General features: G+C 40.8%; 1 protein-coding gene and 1 pseudogene across 3 annotated transcripts in view; both read left to right on the forward strand.

Annotated features, from left to right (window-relative positions):
- ATG7 (autophagy related 7) overlaps window positions 1-24,259 on the forward strand; it is a 174,341-nt gene that overhangs the window by 110,597 nt on the left and 39,485 nt on the right. The gene's annotated exons all lie outside the window — the stretch shown is intronic.
- Window positions 3,878-4,050, forward strand: LOC138790145 (U2 spliceosomal RNA; annotated as a pseudogene).

A 24,259-nucleotide genomic window follows, 5' to 3' on the forward strand; every position in this document is an offset into this window, starting at 1 on the left:
CAGATATGTCTAATAAACTATTTATTCCCTATTTACGAATATGGGGGGAGATTTATCAAACATGGTGTAAAGTGAAAGTGGATCGGTTGCCCCTAGCAACCAATCAGATTTCACCTTTCATTTTCCAACGTGTCTATGAGGACTGAAAAGTGGGATCTGATTGGTTGCTAGGGGCAACTGAGCCAGTTTCACTTTACACCAGTGTGATAATTCTCCCCCATGATTTTTACTTGTCGTCGGGTTATTTGGGTATATGTCACTTTTTTACAGAACCCATGAGCATTCTCCTGGGGAACAGGTCTTTTTCCCACTCTTTATTATTGTATGTAGCAACAATACAATATTTTGTGTTATAGGTTGGCAAACGAGACCATTGTATTCTTAAAAGTACATGAGTGGTGAATTTATTAATCAAAATCCACAGAAATTCAGGTTCATAAATCTAGCCAGCCAGACTTACACAGCTTTGTTAAAAGGTGTGGTCTGTATGGAGGGACTTGGTTTAAATGTACCACATTGTGCTATTAGAAAGCTAGAAAAAAGGGGAGGGAGATGGGTTGATACCCCCACTAGACCACCACAGATGGGGGAATACAGCTATTTAAATACTGCCTTCAACCTTGACAGCTGCATCTAAATAGCTGATTAGCGGGTGCGGTGATTGGACTGCGTCTGCTAACTGCCGCATTCCCAGGCTGCAGATAGCAGCCAGAAATGAGGCTGTTCAGAGTGGGGTCTCAAGTCTTCCAGTACTTATCAGCTGTTGTATGTACTACAAGAAGTAATGTATTTTTTCCAGTTTGACACACTGCTCTCTGCTGCCACCTCTGTCCATGAAAGGAATTGTCCAGAACAGCAGCAAATCCCCATAGAAAACCTCTCCTGCTCTGGACAGTTCCTGTCATGGACAGAGGTGGCAACAGGGAGCACTGTGTCCGACTGGAAAGAATACACCACATCCTGCAGGACATACAGCATCTTATAAGTACTAGAAGGCTTGAGGTTTTTTTTAAATAAGTAATTTACAAATCCATAACTTTCTGATACCAGTTGATGTATAATCAGTTTTTTTTCTAGAGTTACCCTTTATTTGTAGCAAGTCCAACTCAGTGTTAATAAATCTGCCCTATAGTCCCCAAGTAAAGTTTCAGAGAAGAAAGTTTATGTATCAACGAAAAGGGGGTGCAACCCTTTTAAAGACTTTTTCCATAGTGGAGTGACGCTCCACTTTTTTCCATCTTTACAGTTTAGCATATGGTCTATCCTGAGGATGTTTCATTGTCAGAATTTTACGTATATAACCCTGTAGTTTATGAGTCTTTTGGTTGGTGAAAAGTTTCTGTCACATTTCGCTGCATTATAGCCGTTTTTTCTTTTAGTACTTTCGGACTGGTACAGATAGTCTTACCTCTATAAACTGCTTGCATTCAGGAAAGATATTCCGTTACATTCTTCCCTGCATACTGTGAAAGCTCGTCCAAACATCCTCATCATTCTTTGAGTAATTACCTCATGATTGATTTTTTAGTATGTTTACATCATTGACTTGCTCTCCAGCATCTTTCCAGAGTCAGCTCAGTTCACACAGTATTTGCCATACATGACATTTTGATGAATCTTGGCTTCCACTTTGCTTCGCAGTTTTGTGACCTTATTTCCTTGACTGCCAGCATCGCAGCCTAATTAATTCATTGCCTAGTATCTGTAATTCCTACACTGCACAATGGAGAGTTCTTCTCTATAAAGCTACAACTGTGAGTGCAAGGCCTGAGCTAGAAGTATAACAGTATGTAAAAGAAATATGTATATTAAATATGGCCTATCACAGCATAAAGCAGGCAGATATAGCATGCGCCCTGAGAGACTTTCTGTCTCTGGCAGACCTGATGGTCCATGTATTACATAGTTGGTCATTCATGGTCATCAGTGTTTGGCATGCAATACTGCATTTCGTCTACAGCAGGGATGGGCAACCTTCAGCCCTCCAGATGTTAAAAAACTACAATTCCCATCATGCCTAGACAGCCAAAGCTTTAGTTTTATCCGTCCAGGCATGATACAGATCGAGGTCCGAAGGTTCCATATCCCGGCATAATGTATTCAAAGCCTCAGTTAAATCCAACCTGAAGAAATCAGCTGATCAGTGGATCAAGTTCTTACCTAAGAAGTTGTCTTTAAAGCCCCTATTACATGGAGGGATCTCCGGGAGCAAGCGAGTGCCGTCCTGTCAGGTCAGCGGTTGCTACCGCCACTATTACATGTGGCATGGGGGAGGAGCATAGAAGATAGCGGCAGTCTGCTGCCCCCATTCCTATTACACGAGCGATGGCAGCAGATCATTACTATCTTAGTCATTTGTCAGACATTGATCAGCCGACATTGTTCATGTCAGCTAATCGTTGCCTTCTATTACACGAAGCAATTATCATCCGATAATGGCTTCGTGTAATAGGGCCAAGAGAGGTTGACTTCTTACTTGCTTTTTGCACCCCCTAAACCAACACCATTGTGTTATGATACCAGTAATGCTTTATAAAGTTTGGCCCCTATAGTGTGTCCATTTCAGCATTATGCAGAAAATGAAAGAATTATCATTTTACAAAACTTTTGGCATGAGGTAGAGACATGTTAAAAGTTTTTAAGCAACAGGCAAGGAAAGCAGTGAACTATGGAGAGAAATTGTCGCTTCTCCTGGGGGGTTCTAGAATTTGTGGTCATCTAAACGCTGAGACACTAAGCAATCGCAACTTTTAACATGTCATAATCTATTTAGTACTTCAGTGGGCTCAAAATCTCCAAGGATGTTAAAATGCAACAACCCCAATAGTTGACACCCAATGGACTTTAAGGGTACTATTACACCAACAGATCTGACGACAGATTATCTGCCAAAGATTTGAAGCCAAACCCAGGAACAGACTATAAACAGACAACAGGTCATAAAGGGAAGACTGGATTTCTTCTCTTTTCAAATCCACTCCTGGGTTTGGCTTCAAATCTTTGGCAGATAATCTGTCGTCAGATCTGTTGGTGTAATAGTACCCTAAGAATAGAGATCTGACAACATCCTCAAGTGTGGAAAGCATTTAATTGTTCACCAAGAACTTAATTTGTCTCTGACGTGAAACATTTAGTAAAATGATAGTAACATCTTAGTTTATAATGTACCTCGCACTATGTGCAATTTATGACAAATAAGAGATGGCCCCAGCAAGCATTATTAGAGAAGTCAGGCCAGTAAAAGTTGTGTGATTCTCTGAGTAATATCCTGCTGGGGAAACTTTGTGTTCTAGTATTCATGTAAATGTTACTTTGACACGTACTGAAATGGATGCACCTCAAGAGTGCCGCCATATTGACTGTCTGTTCCGAATTACAAATAGTATTATCTCTTGCGCATAGAGAAGAATCAAACACCCTGACTCACCGATTATCAAAGTGGATCTCATTTAGGATTACACCTACATGAATATTTTTGCAGACCAAGTTTACACATTGCTGGCAACTGTAGTGCCTCTTTGAGCAGGGCTGAGCAAGCTGGGAGCCATGTGATGCGGTCCAGCCAATGAAAAGGCTGCTGGTGCGCAAGTGCACCAGCAGCCTTTTCACGTCCCATTCACTTCAGCAGAAGACGCCGAAGAGGATGAAGACCAGGCCTGCCCCCAGCTGTGACGACATGGTCACAAAATGGCACCCGGGAGAAGAGGATGGGGTCAACCGTAATCAGGTATGTATATTTTATTTAACTTCCGGGGGAGGGGGTCGGAAAGGGGGGGATCGGAGCCAGATAGGTTATTTAGACACATTACAAAGTTATATAACTTTGTAATGTGTGTTAAATAAGCTTAAAAACTTGCCCTTTAAAACTTTTATATCCATCACTCCTCGGCCTTTTGGCTAAGATCAAGTGTAGTATCTGTTCTTATCAGTTAAATATCTGATATGTCCCCTATCTGATTTTTAGAACAGGGAGATGGGAAAAAGAGCTTGCTCTGTCCTCTCCAGGCATTGACCTGGTATTGCAGTGCCTCCAGGTTCAGTGCACAAAAAAAAAAAAGAAATGTATATCCTTTTCATAAGATAGAGGGTAACTAGCTAGATGGTTTGGGTCTGACTGCTGGGCCCCCCACCAATCTGGAGAACAGAGGTGAAAAGTCCCCCCTATTAAACACAGAGCACCCTGCATTGGCATTCAGCCCTCTATTCAGTTTCTATATAGCTTCTGAACATTGCTGCGTATGTATCGGGTTTTGTTTATTCCAGGAGACATTTTGCCTCCATTCTTGTGATCGGTGGGGTTTCCAGCTGTGGGAAAGCTACTGATCAGCTAGTAATCTCTTATCCTAAGCAATATAAAAAAAATTAAAGCTGTCATTGGTTGCTATGGGCAGCAAACAGACTTTTACTATAGGACAGCTTGATAAATCTCCCCCGATGTCTCTGTGAGAGGTCCACTCTACTGTATTACCATCTGATTGAATTAACCTTCTGCCAGTTTGGAGTAAATATTCTTCATTATGTCACACCCCCTACTTCTTGAGTCATCAGTTGTTCTCCCAGTAGAATACAGCTATTGTATTTTATTTGTTTTTCAAACCTCAACAATACTGGGAGTAGAGTTCTGGCAAGAGACCCTGGAAAAGAAAAAGGTGTGAAAGTGACTGTTATCCAACACATATGTTGTTCAAGCAGCTTTTGTTTCCTACCACTATTCAAGGAAACCTATATCTCCCTATAAATTAACTTTTATTGAGGAAAATATACAAAAATAGGGATCTATGTTACATTCGAGAAATTGGATACATTTAACTAGCTATGGACAAGTGTTCCAGGCTTCCATATTCTAGGCGTGCAGCACATGAATCATCCCTAATCCAGTCATTTGTCCTGTGCTATGTGACTTTCTAATTTCATGAAAGCTAGGTGTGCCCAGTGTTGGCACCTGCCATCATACACCACCCTTATGTGCTTATTCTATATGATCATACAGTAGCCTGTACAATTTATCTGGAAAACTCCCAGATTTAAGATGGTACTTATGTTAATTACATTCCATTCCTATTTATCAATGATATATGACGCTCATCTCTGGAATGATGCCTTTCTCCACTATGTGCAATAGTCTGGCATGGGAAACTGCACTCTCTCTTTAAACTAAATGGACAATTAATACCTCCTTTTAGAACAAGTCTCAGAATGTTCGGCAGTTTCTTTGTCGCTTCTTTTTATTTAGACTGTAGCATGTATTAGGGATACATCCCATTTTTTTATCAGTTGGGATCTGAGTGTGTCCCGTACACTTACATTATGTCCGTATTGGTCACTTGATACAGAGTCGAAAAAGGCTGCACTTCTCCTGGCTCATTGTACTGATCAGTTGCGGTCTGAACACTTGGGGGGGGGGATTGATCAAGATCGGCAAACGGGTACACCAGTCTTTAATTAGGCCCCGCACCCTTTTCTCCGGCCAAATTCACTTAGAGTCGCACGCCTCCAGCAGGTGTAGAATTGAATCGTGATTTACGCCACGCCTCCTCCGTGCCTTGCCGCATAACGCCCCCCATCAACCCCCCCTGAGTAGCTATAAGCAGGAAGAAGTAGAAAGCATCACGGTCTAGGAGGTGTCATAATGGCAGTGGTAGGGGATTGGGGAAGGTAAGTAAGCTTTATCTTTTATTTTTGCAGCAGCCTTAGGCCTTTTCTAAATAAAATTTCATTGACACACCTATGGGTGTTTAAAATTGGCCCTATACATTAATTAATAAGAGATGTAGGCAATGTGAAGAAGGTGGTAATGCAGAAGGTCCTGCTCCCAAGCACTTGTCTCTTCTTTTTGTTTCTGAAACAAGTGCTTGGAAGCATGACCTGCTAGTCACTGACCGCTGCGGTGTCTGGGTAGTAGAGAGAAAAGTGGGTGACTTGACATGGCCGAACGATAGTTGTGAGGGACCAGGGCTAGGTAAGTATTTTTTTTTCCTTCCTTTCCTGGCAGCATGTTCATTTTTTTTTGCACAGAGGCTGGAATACCCCCTTAACTTATAAACTAATGAATAGTGAAATAAAATCTTCATGTTAAACAAACAAGTCATGGATAACGTTGGAAGTCACCACCCATTCTTTGCTTCATCTCACAAAAGGTTCTGCAGTTGAATGTTTTTCTCCTGCTTTGTCCATTATATAATGAGATCCAATCAATGTTGCTCATCTGTAGCGGGTGGAGAAAGTGACCTATTTTTCACTCCCTGTTTGACCTATTTCACTAAATGCAGGTGAGAGACTTGAAACGTGTTGAGGCAGGTTAGACATTGCCTTTTTGTGGAAATAAGATCAGGGTGGAGACAACTTACAAGGCTTCTTGACAAAACAGTAACGCGAAACCGAGTTATACCTTGTGCCCTTGGTGCATCACAGTCGCAACTCTTATTCTGTTGAGCCACTTTTGAAGACATCATGAAAATATTCACTGATACTATATATATATATATATATATATATATATATATATATATATATATATATATATTCTAGTCCCAATTATTTTTTAAATGATAGTAGGGACAGCCATCTTGTCTGATCTGCTGCTCTTAGAATAAACAGTGGATAACTAGATCCAAAGTCCAGTAGGAGGTAACAATAATAGTAATCCACTGAGGCAAACGCCCCAAAATATACCTATATTCCCTATTGGTTAAAATTTAACTTTTATTACAAATATAACTAAAATTAATAGATTAAACAAACAATAGACAACATAGAATGTGAACAGTGAATTAAAAAGCTTTGCACGATCTGCCTTAGTGTTGAATGGTGTGCAGTATGTATAAGGAATAGGAGTGCATCAATAGCCGGTCAGTACTCTCCTTGAGTCACCACAAACAATTTACTAACCCAAAAGGGGATAAAGCAAGACACCCCAATGGGTATAGATGCCTCCTATCCTTGAAAAACGTACATATATATATACAAGGAGAGGGTGACACTGTGGCCGGGTATGCCTATCTCAGCCCCACGAGCGATTTTGCGCGTTACGCTCAGCTAGCTAGCCCCCCGTGTTTAACAATGACAATGTCACCATCTACGGCAGCGTGCAAAGTACTAAAAGAGCCCAGCGTCTAGACGCTGGGCTCTTTTAGTACTTTGCACGCTGCCGTAGATGGTGACATTGTCATTGTTAAACACGGGGGCCTAGCTAGCTGAGCGTAACGCGCAAAATCGCTCGTGGGGCTGAGATAGGCATACCCGGCCACAGTGTCACCCTCTCCTTGTATATATATATATGTACGTTTTTCAAGGATAGGAGGCATCTATACCCATTGGGGTGTCTTGCTTTATCCCCTTTTGGGTTAGTAAATTGTTTGTGGTGACTCAAGGAGAGTACTGACCGGCTATTGATGCACTCCTATTCCTTATACATACTGCACACCATTCAACACTAAGGCAGATCGTGCAAAGCTTTTTAATTCACTGTTCACATTCTATGTTGTCTATTGTTTGTTTAATCTATTAATTTTAGTTATATTTGTAATAAAAGTTAAATTTTAACCAATAGGGAATATAGGTATATTTTGGGGCGTTTGCCTCAGTGGATTACTGCTCTTAGAATAAACAGCATCTCCAGAGGTTTCCTTTACAATGGCAAAAAAAAACCTCATCTCAGTCAACAATGGATTCACTTTTTTTGTATAGTAGACTGTTGTGAGGTATCACCTAGGCAGGAAGACAATGAATATAGGTAACATGTATACCGTGAAGCTTAAATTGACACTGTCACCTCCTTTTTGCATTCTGACATCTCTACACAGGTGTAAAGGGTAAATTTAGCGTTTTTCATACCTTATTTCATATCATACGTCATGGTGTTTGTAAAAGTAAAAAGTGGCCTTTTATCAACTGCAGATTGTTTTAAGAGGGCATGGCATCGCGGCATTAGCGCAACTTAGCCCCGTCCACAACAGCACAATTGTCCCCGCCCCCTTGAAGCCCATTGCGTTGTGGGCGGGGCTAAGTGGCGCTAATGCCGCGAGGCCCGTCCACTTAACACAATCTGCAGTTGATAAAAGATGACTTTTTACTTGAACAAGCACCATGACGTATGATATAAAATAAGGTATGAAAACTGCTAAATTTACCCTTTACACCTGTGTAGAGATGTCTGAATGCAAAAAGGAGGTGACAGTATCACTTTAAGGCAGAGAGGCGAGGAGGCTGCCCTATATATTATCTGCCTCATGGTATATATATCACTTGTATTTGTTGTACTCCTGCCTAAGATTATGCCCATGCTTTCTTAAAAGTGATCTCTTTAAAACAAGCCAGCCTATTGTATGGCACAGTGGTTGGTGTAAAAAAGTTTGGTGAATTTCTACCCCTTGATTCCATGTAATAGTTGTACTAACTGAGAACTTTTTAAAACCACCTCATCATTCTAAAAAAAAAAAAAAAAATTGTCCAAACTTTTAATTGGTCTGAGTTTGAGTGTCCAGACCACCAGTGATTATAGCTGGGAGAAGCACATGGCTGAACCCTTTTCTTTGCAATCTTCGTCTTTCTGCGTGACACAAGCTCCATAAAATGATATTTGGTAAAAAAGGGATACTCATCTGCCCGATTCCCTAGCACTATGCCAATGGTTTTCGCATCCTTGCTACTTAATATTTCCTGGTGTCAATACACAGGAAATGACCATTGATAGGCTGAGTAGGCATTTCCCAGGCACCGTTGGAATAACAATGACAGAGATAGGTGAGTACATTTTATTGTTAAAGGGGTATGCCGCTCAAACATACCTTTTCATATGTTGCTGTCCATGGAGAGACTTAACAATTCATTTCATACTAGTTATTATCTATTTGGTCTGCTTCTCCCAATTCTGAGCTACTGCTTTTTGCTGAAGACACAAAAAACTGTCTGAGCTTTTCTTTCTCTGTCTCCTTCTCCTCCTACCTCCCTTCTGAGAGGGCTTATGTAAACAAGTCCCCATCTTCAGCTTTTTAATGGAATGAATTGCTAGTCTCACCATGGGCAGCATTATATGAAAATCTGTGTTTGAATGGAACACAGATCCTGGCCCCTTATTTTCCTGTACAACTTCTTTAATGCATAACAAGACTTAACTGAGAGGGAAAATCTATTTATATATCCTTCTATAATTTTTCCCATCAGCTAAAAAAAATTGTAAAACTGACATATGATTTATAATTAATGTTGACTAGACCATCAAATTCCAACTCATCAGCATGCTAACATCACATTTGGGCTATGTTCACACACAGTATTTCCGTCAATCTTTTGGTCAGTCTTTTTTCAACCAAAACCAGGAGTGAATTGAAAAAACGGAAACCGGGTAAACTTTTTTGCCCTGTCAGTTCCACTCCTGATTTTGATTGAAAAAAAGAAAACAACTGATCAAAGGCTGACGGAAATAATATATGTGAACATAAGGGACAGATTTGTCGATGGTTCCAGGGTTACGACCCCTCAGTCACTTTCCAAAGAGGAGTATATACGATTTAAAAAGCATGGCAGTGTTCTTCAGCTGCTCTCTAGAGAACCGGAACATTCTTATAAAAGAGAAGAATGGTATCACAACTCGGATGCGATGCTTTACTACAAAAGCATAATAATTAATTACGGACTACCTTGTTGCCATGGTTACAGCTTAGTGGAAGTGGGTTGTAGCGGTATAAGAACACTTCTCTGTGAAGGAGCATCACATGCAGCTTGGATTGTCATTATATCATCCCTGTACATCACATATTGTCTTGTGTGTCCAACATGAAGCAGTTTTACCATGTGGTTATATTTCCAATAAGCTAAAGAAAATGTAGTGGATTTTTCCCTTACATTTGGTATGTGTCCTGTTGACCTAGACCCTACAGCAAGGTCAAAGCTGAGAGTTTACAGTTTACAGGCTTCCAAGTTTTTCCAAGACTCTAGTATCTTTTTATAGAGCCAATAAAAGGTATTGTGTACTGTATCCCTTCTTCTTCCTCCTGCACAGGAGAGGAGCCATATGTCTGCCGAGTCCTCCTCTTTTTTCACACAAATACGTAAATTTATTATGTGGCTTTTCTGGAAGTCAAGAAGCCACATTTGGAAATAATTCTATATGGATGTATACAAGATACCGGTGCGCTATAAAATTTGGAAGTCTCAGATTTTAATTGGTAGAGTTATTTTGTGTTACGTTTACCTTCTTGATCATGGGTCGGTTCCAACTGGCAACCTTCGGGCCAGATGTGGAGCCCATAGGGATCCCATTGTGATGAAAGGCATCGGTGAGTCATACGCAGGAGAAGGGAAATCATGAAAAACAGTGTAATAAAAGGGAATAGAGTCTAAGAATAGGTGCAACACAGCAGGAAAATCATTGAAATGACGTTTATCATGTTCACTGCCAAGTGTTGTCTAATGTTCCTTACTACTACGAGTTTGGAAAGCATTATAAGAGTTGTTTATGAACTTACTCCTGGGGATCAAAATTAAAAATAAAAAAATATATAGTTTGTTTAAATTCGATAAACCATTCACATTTTAATGTACTAAGAATTACATGTAGCCAGTTAGGGTTGAGTCTTTGTGATTTACTTTCTTTTATGTAATTATAGTATGTACAGTGTTCTGTTTTCAGCAAATGCAGTAATACACAGCCTGGTGAAATCTGAATTTTAAGTCCTGTGTCCACTATGACATCCGTATTTCCCCCTAAGTGTTAAGTCTTCCATATTGGGATAGAGTTTGGATGGTTATCCTCAGTGGAAACATGGAGGAAACTCACAGCTCCAAAAATTATTTTCTGAAATTCCAAAACTTTTATTCCAAAAGCATATTAAAAACTGTACAGATAAAAAACAGTACAGATAAAAACATCACACCAACGCATTTCAGAGTCATGTCCCATAGTCATGGCATGACCCTGAAATGTGTGATGTTTTTATTTCTCCTCACAATTTTTAATATGCTCATTAGAAGTTTTTTTTAAAGAATTTTTGGAGCTGTAAGTTTTCTCCATCTTTGCAAATATTATCCGGGTGGACGGCCCAAGGCATGTTCACTTGCACCAACAAACTACGGGTTACCACATTTCCTTGGGGCAGATTTATATGATGAGCTGACCTTTTTCTCTTTGAGCTAGCCTCGGTGGACCGTGCTTATAGGTTATAAAGGGAAACTAACAGCAGGCAAGGGCTATTCTTTTTTTAAAGCTTTAGATTAATTAATATGCAATTAATCAGTTTGGTGCATGTTATGTCAGTGCTTTATTCAACCCTACCCAACTGCCCCTCCTAAGTGGACTATAACCATGACATTTTTGGAAAAAAGACCCATACTGTGGGTACAATCAATATTCAGGCCATGCATATTGCAACCACTACTGGAACAGCTCCACTTTTCCTTTGCACATTTTTTCCCCATTTCATTTTAGATGATATGTTACCTTCTCATTAAATTCGTTCTTTAGGCTATAACTGGGTTTTCTAGTTTCCAGGGGGGGGGGGGATTACAAGAGTAGGGTTTGTAAGGGGAAAAACACTTATACTCACCCCTCTTGTTGTTCCAGCGCAGCTGCTGGTCCTTGGCATAAGGTTCCTATTTGACAAATCATTTTTTAACAATTAACAGTAAACAATTGCGAACGAGAACTACCTTAAATCATTCACTATATTAGACAGAAGGATGGTCGTAAGTTACGCTGATGATTGCTCCATCAGGTCTCAGCAAAAGATCGAATGATGTGGAATTAAGATGAATGATAAGCGAACAACTAATGATGATTTTGGTGTCAGCACAAAATCAATGATTAATGACTCATGAATGATTTTTTGTTGGTTGTTTGATTGTTGCCTGAATTTACACAAAACGATTATCATTTAAATTTAAGTTATATAACCATTTTTTACACAATTATCATCCCGCTTAATAGGGCCCTAAGTGTTCCAGTGGCATCCCCTTACTATACATTGTGCATGGGATGCTGCAGTCAGTTACTGGTCTCAGCAGTCACATATAAGAGGATGTGCATGCCACAGCTAAGGCCAGTAACTCACTTCAGTGTCATGCGCAGTGTACGGGGATGTCACTTGGACAATTCTGCTGAGCACTCTGGAGCAGCAGTAGTACTGACCCAAGAGCAAAATGAGCGGTGAGGATATTGTTTTTTTATTTTTTTTACCTTGTTCCCTGATTTTCTCTGATTCTGCCTTTTATTTTATTATTTTTTGTCTGTGATGATATAATTTAAAAATGATCTGCATTTCTGGTGAAGTCCCCCCCCCCCCCCCTCTTTTCCTTTACGCTGTTCACCATGCGGGAACAGTATTGTTATATTTTAATAGATCAGACAATTCCGCAAGCTGCATTATGTAATGAGTGTTTTTTTTTTTTCTTACATATTTTTATTTTTATAATGGGAAAGGGGCTGATTTAAACTTTTATTGGGGGTTTATTTTATAACGGTCTTTTAAAAAAAAAAAATTTTAAACTGCCTAAGGGCAGACTCTATCAGAAGATGGTCGATCCGACAGGACGGAGGTAAGGAGATCTCATCCGCCTCTCAGTGCAAGTCAGCCATGGCTGCGGGGATCCTGATCAGTCAGTGACAGGAAAAGATATATATTCTTATGACTGATATGAAGGGGTTAAATATGATGCCTTATGTTAAGCATAGATTGGAGATGAGCAAACCTCAAATATTCTTAAGTTGATATAAATCGTGCTGCATTTGATGGCTGAAGTTCGATGCAGCCCTAGGGAGTCCTCGGAAACATGGCTGGCTATGGCCTATGGCTATATCCATGTCTTCCAGGCAGTCTTAGGGCTGCATCCAACTTCTTCAGCCAACGATAATTAAATGCCACATGCCCTGGTTTGCTCATTTCTAGCGTAGAATATCATTGTTAAAGGAATGACTTTCCCTACAGAAGGTCTGACAGGCTGCTACTTTAAAACATTAAAATGTTATTTTTGTTGGGTCATTCGCCTTCAGCAACATCACCAAATTTTGAGAATTCACACCATTGACTTAGGGCCCTATTCTACCGGACGATTATCGTTCAGATAATCGTTAAATCGTTTGAATCTAAACGATAATCGTTCGGTTGAAATGCAGTTAATGGATAACGACCGAACGAGAAATCGTTAGTCGCTTTATAAGACCTGGACCTATTTTTATCGTTGCTCGTTTGCAAAACGTTCGCAAATCGTTCGCATTGAATAAGACATTGTTCGGTCGTTCGCAATAGATACGAACGCAATAGCGAATAAATAGCAAAGAAAAACGATCGCAATTACGATCATAAGTAACGATTATCATTCCATGGAAATGATTGAACGTTTTCAGGTGCAATAGCGGTCGTTTGAGATCGTTAATCATTAACGATTATGCGAACGATAATCGTCCAGTGGAATAGGGCCCTTAAAGCGACTCTGTACCCACAATCTGACCCCCCCAAACCACTTGTACCTTCGGATAGCTGCTTTTAATCCAAGATCTGTCCTGGGGTCTGTTCGGCAGGGGATGCAGTTATAGTGATAAAAACAATTTTTAATCCGGCTGCGCTGTGTCTAACGGTCGAGGCTTACATTTGTATATGCATTAGGCTGGCACCACCTCTCCATCCTTCCTCCCCACCCTCCTCATCATTAGGAATGCTCCAGGCAGATTGCTTCCTATTCCCCACCTGTGGCAGCCCGGCACATGGGCTGGATCGTTAATACACCTGTGCAAAGCTCAAACAGCAGTAAATGTTCCTGGATCATTCCTAATGCTGAGGAGGGTGGGGAGGAAGGACAGAGAGGGTGTGCCAGCCTAATGCATATACAAATGTAAGCCCCTGCCGTTAGACACAGCGCTGCCCGATTAAAAGTGTTTTTTATGACAATAACTGCATCCCCTGCTGAACAGACCCCAGGACAGATCTTGGATTAAAAGCAGCTATCCGAAGGTACAAGTGGTTTGGGGGGTCAGATTGTGGGTACGGAGTCGCTTTAAGTTTAAATTATTTTTCCCTACTTATAGTTTTCAGTGATCCAAAATAAATAAAGTAGATTGAATTAATAGTATTTTTTAGCCATTATCGCTGACAGTATATTTTTATATAAAATGTTCATGCTGTAGGATAGAGTTGGCCCACCGCATTATGTTTTAGTGAAACATAACGAACAGATCAGTGTTTTCCCTGCGTGTTTCCGATGACCGTGCCAACATCAATATATACTTTGTATATTTCCAAGCTATGATTCTTGGTCTGATGAAGAGCCCATAGCAAGTTGAGGGCTAAAAGGATTGAAAGCTGACTTTTGGTGTAAAAAATGTCATTTCTAAGCGAGTTTCAATTTATCTTTGCCAAGCATCTTAGATGACTCAGAGTGCATTTTCTATCATGCAGAGTTGTAATACAGACTACAAATTCTAGTTTCCTTGGATACGGCTTTAAAAAAAATCTGCAGTCAATTACCCCCCTCTTGTGCCTTTACATCTGTGTTAACAAAAATCAAGTCACTCTTAGAGTGTAGTGTCCCCTGAATGCAGTGTCCAGTACGAATGAGCAGATAAAATACACCTGATCAATAAATACATTCTGCATTATATCATTTGGATAAAATTTAAAGGACAATAAAAAAGCAAAAATGACAGTTAAGAAATAAAATGCCCTAGAGTTTTTTCATTTTTAGTAATATTGTTTATGCGAATTCCAGTAGGGGATACCACAGTTAGACTGGGGAACATTAAAAATTAACTTTTAATAATTCAGTTAAAAAAGGTACAGACACAAAAAACTACCACAATATACCAAAAACATGGTGCTGTACAACTGGATAAAAAGGTGTGTGGAGAGGAGTGTATTCTACGCACTAGTCACCCAGATGTTCTGACCCTGCCATTTGGGGTGACCTCCCTCCTTAACAGGGTGGCCACAACCACAGTGTCAGTCCCCTCTCTAAGAGGTGATGGAACCCCCTCCCCTCTGTGAGGCGACTCCATTAGAATAAATGGAGCCGTGTCACAGAGGGAAGGGGGAGATCATTACACTCGGGGCTGGCGGTCTGCCTCCAGTAATCCTTGCCGGGCCGCTGCTTTAGAATAGACTGACGCGGTGGGCGAGATCCAGTGGCGGTTCAAAAAAAGGACTTCGGCATCCCTACGCCAGTCTGTTCATGTAAAAAACACAGAGCAATGTACCTAGTGGTACATTCGCTTTAAAATGACTTGAGGGTTGTAGAAAGCTACAATATGCCAATGTGCCTATATCTCAAATCCAACGTGTTTGTAGTTTGTATTCTGGCTCAGAACTGTTAATGATACATAGTTTGATAGAACAAAAAGGAAAGGTTAAAGTGTCACTGTCTAAATCAGTGCTTCTCAATTCCAGTCCTCAGGCCTCACCAACAGGTCATGTTTTGAGGATTTCCTTAGTATTTAACAGGTTATATAATTATATCCAGTGCATCAGGTATTAGCACAGGTGTCCTCTGTATGGGAAATCCTCAAAACATGACCTGTTGGTGAGGCCTGATGACTGGAATTGAGAGGCACTGGTCTAAATCAATAGTACAGGCGATTTTAAGGAACTTTGTAATTGGGTTCATTAGCCAAAAAATGCATTTTTATCATGAAAAAGCAGTTTTAAGCTCTCCCCCTTGTCTTCATGGTTTTCTATGGAGAGGGGAGGGGTGGAGGGAGATGAGGCACCAAAACAGGACAACAAAGAGTTAATTTACAGCTACATCGCTGGGCTATCTCCTCTGAAGTCATCACTGACCTCTCTGACCTCTGAATACCGGCTTTCACACAACTCCCACTGTGTAATCACTTGTTCTCTGCTCTCTGCTGGCGACTAATCTCCCTCCTCCCCCTCCCCACTTCATAGGTTACACAGGGCTTGACTGATGTAAAAGAGTTTAAATTTCCTGATAATGAGCAGTGGATGAGAGGGGGGGACCTGGGGAAAGTCTTTTTGAATGCAGATAATGACATTTTTACCTATTTAACCCAATTACAAAGTTTCTTAAAATCACCTGTACTATTGATTTCTGGAAAAAAAAATTAAACGACAGTGACACTTTAAGAAAATATAAGTGAAACTGTAAAATATTTAAAAAAATTTAGAGGGAAGTAGTATATTTACAGCCAGGGACATTTTTGTAATGTTTTTTTGCATTTTTTTTGTAAATAACATAGATAGATTTCCTTGTCATTTGTTCCAAAGAACGCAAATAAAAAAAAAAAATACTCCACCATACCTAAAAAGGAGAAAGTCTATTGTATGCAGCAAAGCTTGTAATTTTATCCTTTAACTGATGGAAATTTGGGTGCTGCACTTGTTTAGATAGCCAGAAGTTTTTTGTGTTAACTTTTATTGCTATAGCAGCTACAAGCAGTCGTGTTTTTGTGCTTTAACTGTTTTTAGTCACCATGTTTCCACACACACAGACAGGCTTTAACTGTGTAAGCTTTAAATATAAAAGCCAAGTCATTAAGTCACAAAGAAATATAAGGCTGGGTTCACACTACGTATATTTCAGTCAGTATTGTGGTCCTCATATTGCAACCAAAACCACGAGTGGATTAAAAACACAGAAAGGATCTGTTCACACAATGTTGAAATTGAGTGGATGGCCGCCATTTAATGGCAAAAATGCTGTTATTTTAAAACAACGGCTGTTGTATTGAAATAATGGCAGTTGTTTACTGTTATATGGCGGCCATCCACTCAATTTCACCATTGTGTGAACAGATCCTGTGTTTTTAATCCACTCCTGGTTTTGGTTGCAATATGAGGACCACAATACTGACTGAAATATACGTAGTGTGAACCCAGCCTAAAAGTGTAATGCAGAAAAACCAAATAGTAGGTGTCAGGACAGGCATACGCTTGCTCAATGGTAGTCTGCTGCTAGTTCTGAACAGGCAATTCATTACACTTAATTATTGCCATTACACTGCAGAATGGAGAGTACACCACTTATCATAGTCTCAGGCAGAATACATACACGTTATATCCTGTGACCCACAGATGACATCTTCTCTGATTCAGGTTGTTTCTTTTCTGCAGACTTTGCTGCCCGGTTCATAGAAAAAGAAAAATTCCAGCTTACCGCTTTGGTCATCACTTGTGCGGATCCTCACTTTAATATTGTGTAGCGTTAGGGGCGCATTACTGCAGGCAGTAGGGGAGATCTGAAGTAATTTAGAGCTTTAAACTGGGGTCTGAATTTGTTGTATTTCATCGTCAGGGAGAGACTACAGAAATGAGGGACCAAAGATGTGTGGGCAGCAAAGTTTCAGAAGAAAGAAAGAACCTTGGATCTAGCAAGCCAGGAACGAATATTCATCAAATTTCAGACTCCAGTTTAAAGCCCTAAATTACTTCAGATCTCCCCTACTGTCTGCATTAGTGTGCCCCTAAGCACCTATCACCACAAGCAGCAGCGTTCTCCCCACTTCAACACCCCGGGCAGCAGTATTTTCCTGTCTCCATAACTTCTTCACTAGCAGCAGCATTCTCCCATGTTTTATGCCTTCACTACTGGCAGCTGGATTTTCCTCTTTCCACCCCATCTCTACTGACAGCCTCCAACCCCTCAGCTGACTGCTAGCAGAATTGTCCACCTTCCCATGTCTCCCCCACTGGCAACAGAATTGTCCCCCTTGCCACCTCTCCCCCCACTTGCAGCAGCATTGTCCCCCTTGTCACTCCTTCCCCATTGAAAGCCACCATAGCCATCTTTCCCTCCCATCTACCCACCACAAGCAGCATTGTCCTCTTTCTTACCCCCCCCCCCCCCCCGAATAGTATAATTGCCCCCTAAGCCTGATGCATTCCTTATCCAAATAAAAGCTACCCACCCACTTGCTCTAAGCCCTCCTGACTGACAGTAGTATCTAAAGCTTCGGCTGTCCAGGCATGATGGGAATTATAGTTTTGCAACAGCTGGAGGGCTGAAGGTTCCCCATCCCTGAGGTAGGGTGTTGGGACAGCAATCTGGGCTCTTATTTCTTTGGTTGATTTGTCATCTCCAGCCCTAAAAGAACCACTGCATGGGTGTGGGACCTGTGTACTAAAAAAAGCAGTTAATATCTGTCGTCCTCCGCCAATCAATAAGCCCCAACTTTTGTTGGTCTGGCCACATGCTGATGTCACCCCTCTATGGGGGTCAATTCTAATTACATTGTGTACTTGATGTTTAATGTGATTAATACATTGTTATGTAACATTAGCAGCAGTAACACTGGCGCTCTAAGGCCCAATTCACATGTCCACAGCTCTGTCCCCAATTGCGGATCCGCAAGAAAATAGAATTAATGTATTTCAATGGCCCCATTCACACATCTGTAGTTGTGTACTGGACTGTGATCTGTACAGCAAAAAAAAAAAAAGGAAAGGCCCTAGTGCGGACTGAGACTGCTCCATGGACACACCAATAGAAACCTACAGGATCCGTATTTTTGCAGATGCAATCTGCAAATAGTGACTAGATTATTATTAACCACACTCTTTAATTTTTGCGGATCAGCAAAAAATACGGATGCAATACGGATGGAAATTTGCAGATATGCGGAGTAAAATATATACTGACATGTGAATAGACTCTAAGGCTATGTTCACACTAGTATGAGACCGGCCGTTCCATGGTACTGCAGTACCAGCCGGATGATCTTTATTGCCACTAAGTTATGATGCGGGCGCATCCGTGTGCGCCCGCATCAGAACTCCCCACTGCACACAATGGAGCGAGCCTAACACAGCCACAATCTGCAGCAATAATTTGAGGAGCACACCCAAGGTATACGCAATAGAAGATTAATAGTGCGCCCTACAACAACACATCTAACCCAAATGTGGTCACCTATACAGGAAGCCATTGACAGCTGGGAAGTGGAACAAATACAGCTTCCATACATGTGTCAAGGTATTGTATTACTATATAGCGACCCAGGAGTGGCTTTACAGTAAGGGTTAAATGTTGACAACAATGGATGTTATTGAATGTGATGTATCCCATTTCTGTACCCTGCCCTTATGTATACATTCTACTATGAACATAAAGATGATTTCACACTAAGTGCTGTACATTATCTGTTGCTGATAGCAGCTTCTCAATCCCTGACATTTATTAGAGCTGTATTATATATACATTTGCTCTCTATATTCAGAAAGTATGTCAGCTATCTCCAGCTGCTCCGCCAAGCTGTAAGGTTCCTTCCACAACCGGTAAGTGCTAGGGAAATAACTTGACCTGGTGGGATCAGTAACGCTTTGAAGTGAACATGGCCCTGTTTTTTAATGAAGGAGAAATGTAAGTTAAGACCTCATCTCCATATATCCTCAGCACTGAGAAGCGTAATGAGTTGATGTAAGGACAGTCATGTTACCGTATAAAGGGTATGTGCACACTGAGGAATTGAAGAGGGAAATTTCCTCTTCTTGAGTTGGATCAGCATTCGTGCAGAATTTGAGCGGAAATCGGAAATTCAAAGCCCGAATGACTTCTATGGGTTTTTTCCAAAGATCGGATCAGTGGTGGAACATTCCGCGCGTAAATTCCACCGTGTGAACAACAGAGTGAAAATCCCATTGAACTCAATAGGACGTTGCTCTGTACATATTTTGCAGGCGGAATTTCATGCGGAATACATGTAAAATTAAGCATGGGTTCAGCTTGAAATTCCTCGCCTATTCCTACAGCTGATACTGTTACCTGGCCAGTGTGTTAAAGCATAGTTAGAAGATGGGAAGATAGGAACACAACTTTTTATCCCAACATCACGGTCATTGACTAACTCTGGACGAACCTACTTAAACATAGATGAATATGCATAAGTAGGTGTGGACCTATGAGCCAGCAGGCAGGATGGTGCATTGAGGGACCGAGGAACACTCCCAGTGCACCAATCGGACTAAGTAGCATATTTCTTCCTGAAAAAATTCCCACTAAACTGCACCGCAGAGAAACATAAGACGGTGCCGTAATAAGTAGCTTTGCGGCTACAGGTACCTATCAGCAGGTTCATATGTACAAGCTTGCTGATAGTTTCTTTTTAATGTAGCACATTATTAGATTCTAAATATGGCCTTGTTTTATAATGCTTTTACGTCATATTGTTCTTTTATTTTACAGTGTGTGAACATAGCCAGAAGGTGTGATTCATTTAAAAGACACAATGCTAATAGTCTGAAAGCTAAATGGGTTCTTCAGCTTCATTTTTTTTTATACTTGCATGTAACATAATACAGTAAAAAAGACAAATTTGGTCAGCTCTCCTAGAACACCATTCTCATTAGGCAGGAGCATGTTGCTGTGGCTGAAGTTGCAAACACACAAAAACACAGTGAAATGCAACAGCTCACCGCAGTGGAAAGATACAGACCCAATACAGGTATGAAAATCACTAAAAGCAGCCCCCCCCCCCCCCCAACTGCCAAAGAAAATCTCCATAAAAATAATGAGGCTCTTGGTTGCCATTTGCAAATAGTGTGAACCATCCCACCACGATAAGGTGGCTTCATAAATGTGATGGACCTACACTGTACTAGCCTCTCCATGGCATATAGGAAGCCTATGCTCTGGGCATGCAGGATTCATACCTCTACCAATACCCTGAATGAATGCATCCTGGCATAAGTAAAAGTAAGACTAGTATCTGACTCATCGGTATCTTCTATTGTTTTCAATCAGTGGTCAGCTATCTCTTAGGTTCTAGCTTGTTCCCATTCCTAACTAAGGGATTTAAAGGGGTTATCTAGTGTTGAAAAAATACGACCACTTTCTTTCAGAGACAGCCCGACTCTTGTCTCCATTTTGGGTGGGGTTCTGCCTCCCTTTTTCATTGAAGTGAATAGAGCTTAATTGCAAACCACAAATGAATTGAGTCGGGCTGTCTCTAGAAGAATGTGGCCATGTTTTTGTTTTAACGCTAAATAACGCCTATGAATAATTCTGAGGTCAGTCCTTTATGTTGAAGTCACATTGCATGGTAAAACTGTCTCAATCCCATAGATAATAAGTTAGGACTAAAGATGAGCACAACTCAGGCATGCTTGAGTCCGATCATCTGTTGAATACTGGTGGCTGAAGAAGTTGGATGCAGCTCTAGGGAGTTCAGGAACATACAGGAGGAGCCAAGAACTCAGTCGGTCAGTCAGGGTCAGTTTGTTCAAACCTTGATCAATCAAACCTTTCTGCACTTTTCTACAATGTATCAAAAGTTTGTTAAAGTGACAGTAACACTGGTGTAAGGGTCCTATTAGATGGCCCGATGCCGGCCATATCAACAATGTTAGCGAGCTTCAATCTGCCAGATCGGCACACATTAATGAGCCTATTACACAGCTTGATAATCATTTTGCAAGGGCTGCACGGAAATTGTTAGCAATGTCTGTGCAGCCTCTGCCCTAAACTGTAAACATTACCTTTCCACTCTCCCAGTGTTCTTTTGCTCTCTGCTCACTTCCCGGAGCTACCACTGTAGCTTCAGAGCGGTCTCTGAACTGACAGGCCGCTAAGCCAATCACTGTCTGGGATCAGCGCGGCCAGTGATTGGCTGAGCAGCCTGGCAGTTCAGAGACCACTCTGAAGCTACAGCAACGGCTCTGGGAAGCAAGCAGATGGCAAAGAACACTGGGACCGTGGAGAGGTAATGTACACAGTTATTTTTTTACACAATCGTCAGCTGTCAGCCGCATATCGCTGTTACATGTAGCGATGCACAGTCAGCGGTCGACAATTTTAGGTCAGGACCAAAGGACACGATCAGCTGATGATTGTTGTCACCGCCTGATCATTGTCTCTATTACATGGAGTGATAATCAGCCAATTATTGCTCCATGTAATAGGGCCCTAAAAGACTTTCTCTAGATCCCAGATAGTTTTAGGGTGCCTTCACATGTACCGTATCGCTGCTTATTTCTCGCATCAAACTCGCATGAAAGTAGCTGCCTTTTTTGTGGTGTTGAACTCGCCTGTGAAAATCATATGGAAATCAAAACTCGCATGTAAAGATCGCACCAAACACACAGTGAGAATACACATACATTGACTTGATAGCAATCAGTATCACTGTGGATTTATGTGCGAGAAACTCGCAGCGATAAATACGCAGAGATACGGTACGTGTGAAGGCACCCTTATGAGCTGTTTAAATTACGTCATACCTAAAATCTAGCTCGTCATCTATCAGTGGCCTGGCATACATTGTTGGCCACAAAATAAAGTAATCTTGTTCCTTTTTGAAAGCTCAGATTTGGATATGTGTGTGTGGAGAGTGTTTTTAAGACCTACCTTTTGGTTTTATTGCCATTACGGCCCACAACCAGCCATAACTGGAATGATTATTCATTGTAACCGTCCACTTTTGGCAAGTGTCTCCAGCATGCATTTTATGGATTGCTCCCTCAAGCTATTTTGTGTTTTTTTCCCATATGTTACTTCAATAACTATGTCAGCAGTGCTTATATTTTCATACGTTTACATTCGGTCCTGGCCACATCATGCATACTGTACAAATTACAGAAAACTCAAAACAGCTGGGGAGATTTGAAATAGCAAATTAAAGTTACAGCGAGTTCCGTACATCTGCGTTCACAGTTAGGGACAGGAAAGACAGCGTCTTCTGAAGAAAATTGAGCAGCTATTATGTGATTCTGCAATATTCGGATAAATGTTTGAGATTTAAGGGTGGATATTGCAGAACTACAAACATTGTGGCTTCTAATTATAGTTTTCTGCTTTTTTTCTCTCCCACAAATGGGTCAGATTGTATGAGTCCTCTATATTCTCCTCAAAATTGGCCTCCAGTTTCTCTAAATGGTTCTGCAAAGTATTTCCTAAGCTCAATTGTGTGTTCTGGGCTTGAGTTTATACAGTGCTGATGATAAAGACTATATTTTAGGGAGATCTGAAAATAAATTTACATTTGTATAATAAAAAGGTATTCTAATCGCAGATATCAGCTGTTCGCTAAATGTTTAGGTGGACATGATGACACTTTTGACTTATGTGTTTTGGCCTCCACAAAATGCTAATGTTTCTCTTGGCCTCTTGGCTATGTAAAGTAAAAAAAAAAAAAGAGAAACACCGCCTGCTTTTCCTTTTTAATATGACTTCTGTTATTACCGCATTTTAATTGACCACGGTGCATTAAAGTCATGGAATGATGGCCATTATTGCACTGAAACATTGCACCGAGATGGGCTCTGAAACATGCCGAACCACAGACATTAATTGATACTCAAAACAATGGCTGTTGTTTTAAGTATCAAACAATGGCCAGAAAAAAAAAAACGTCATGTGAACATAGCGAAGTGTAAAGCCTATTTTCTTAAGGATGAATAAACCTTCCTAAAGTTCTGGTTCGCATGAACCCCAATAATCAGCATTTGAATCCTTCTTCCTGGAGAAGGTAGATGCTGCCTGATGCTGCGTCCACCTTTTTCAGGTGGTGGGATTCAAATGCAGATTATTCAGGTTCGAGGAAAGCCACAACTTTAGTCAGGTTTGCGTCTTATCCCGTGTTTTGAGACTCGCAACCGAAGCTCCACTGACTCCTGTTTTGCATATTTAAATTTTTGGGGGCATCAGTGGAGACTCTTGATTGAGTACTTCATTGGAATTTTTTTCACTGTTCTCCTTGAGTTCAGTGATAACTGTGTTTTGTAGGTTTGCGTCTTACTCTGTGTTGTACTGTCCCACTGTTACTCCTCTTAGAATGGGTGTCACCAGTTGGAGGGGTGTCCTTATGCAATCCGAGACTGACAGCGCTGATGGTACCAGACTGTGTAGGGACATGGCTCTGGAAAGTTTATTCAAATATATTTTAAAAAGGGATTACAGAAGACAGAACAATGCAGGGTTGTAATAAAATATGCTCCAGTTCAGAAGGCTTAGCTGAAATCTCCCTGGTGTGACAATATTGATTAAAGTTATTTATTTAGTTTATTTATATATATATATATATATATATATATATATATATATATATATATATATATATATATAATATATTTTTTTTTTATTTAGCCTCTGATACTTACCACGCAATCCTTCTGACGTGGTTCCCCCTGAAGTGGGATAAAGCGTATCCACTCCTCCCTTCCCTCTTTTCCCTCTCCTCCTCCTTTTTTCTTACTTTGCCTTTTTTACAATTCCCACCTTTACCTGCGGCCTACTGAGGCCTACCTACCCCGTGTATTGCCACACCATGTGCCCTCAGCTACTATTGAACATGTTTTGCATATATCTTGGAAATGTTTATTGTCCT

This window comes from Dendropsophus ebraccatus, chromosome 4 (genome assembly GCF_027789765.1).
Source record: "Dendropsophus ebraccatus isolate aDenEbr1 chromosome 4, aDenEbr1.pat, whole genome shotgun sequence".
NCBI classification, from domain to species: domain Eukaryota; kingdom Metazoa; phylum Chordata; class Amphibia; order Anura; family Hylidae; genus Dendropsophus; species Dendropsophus ebraccatus.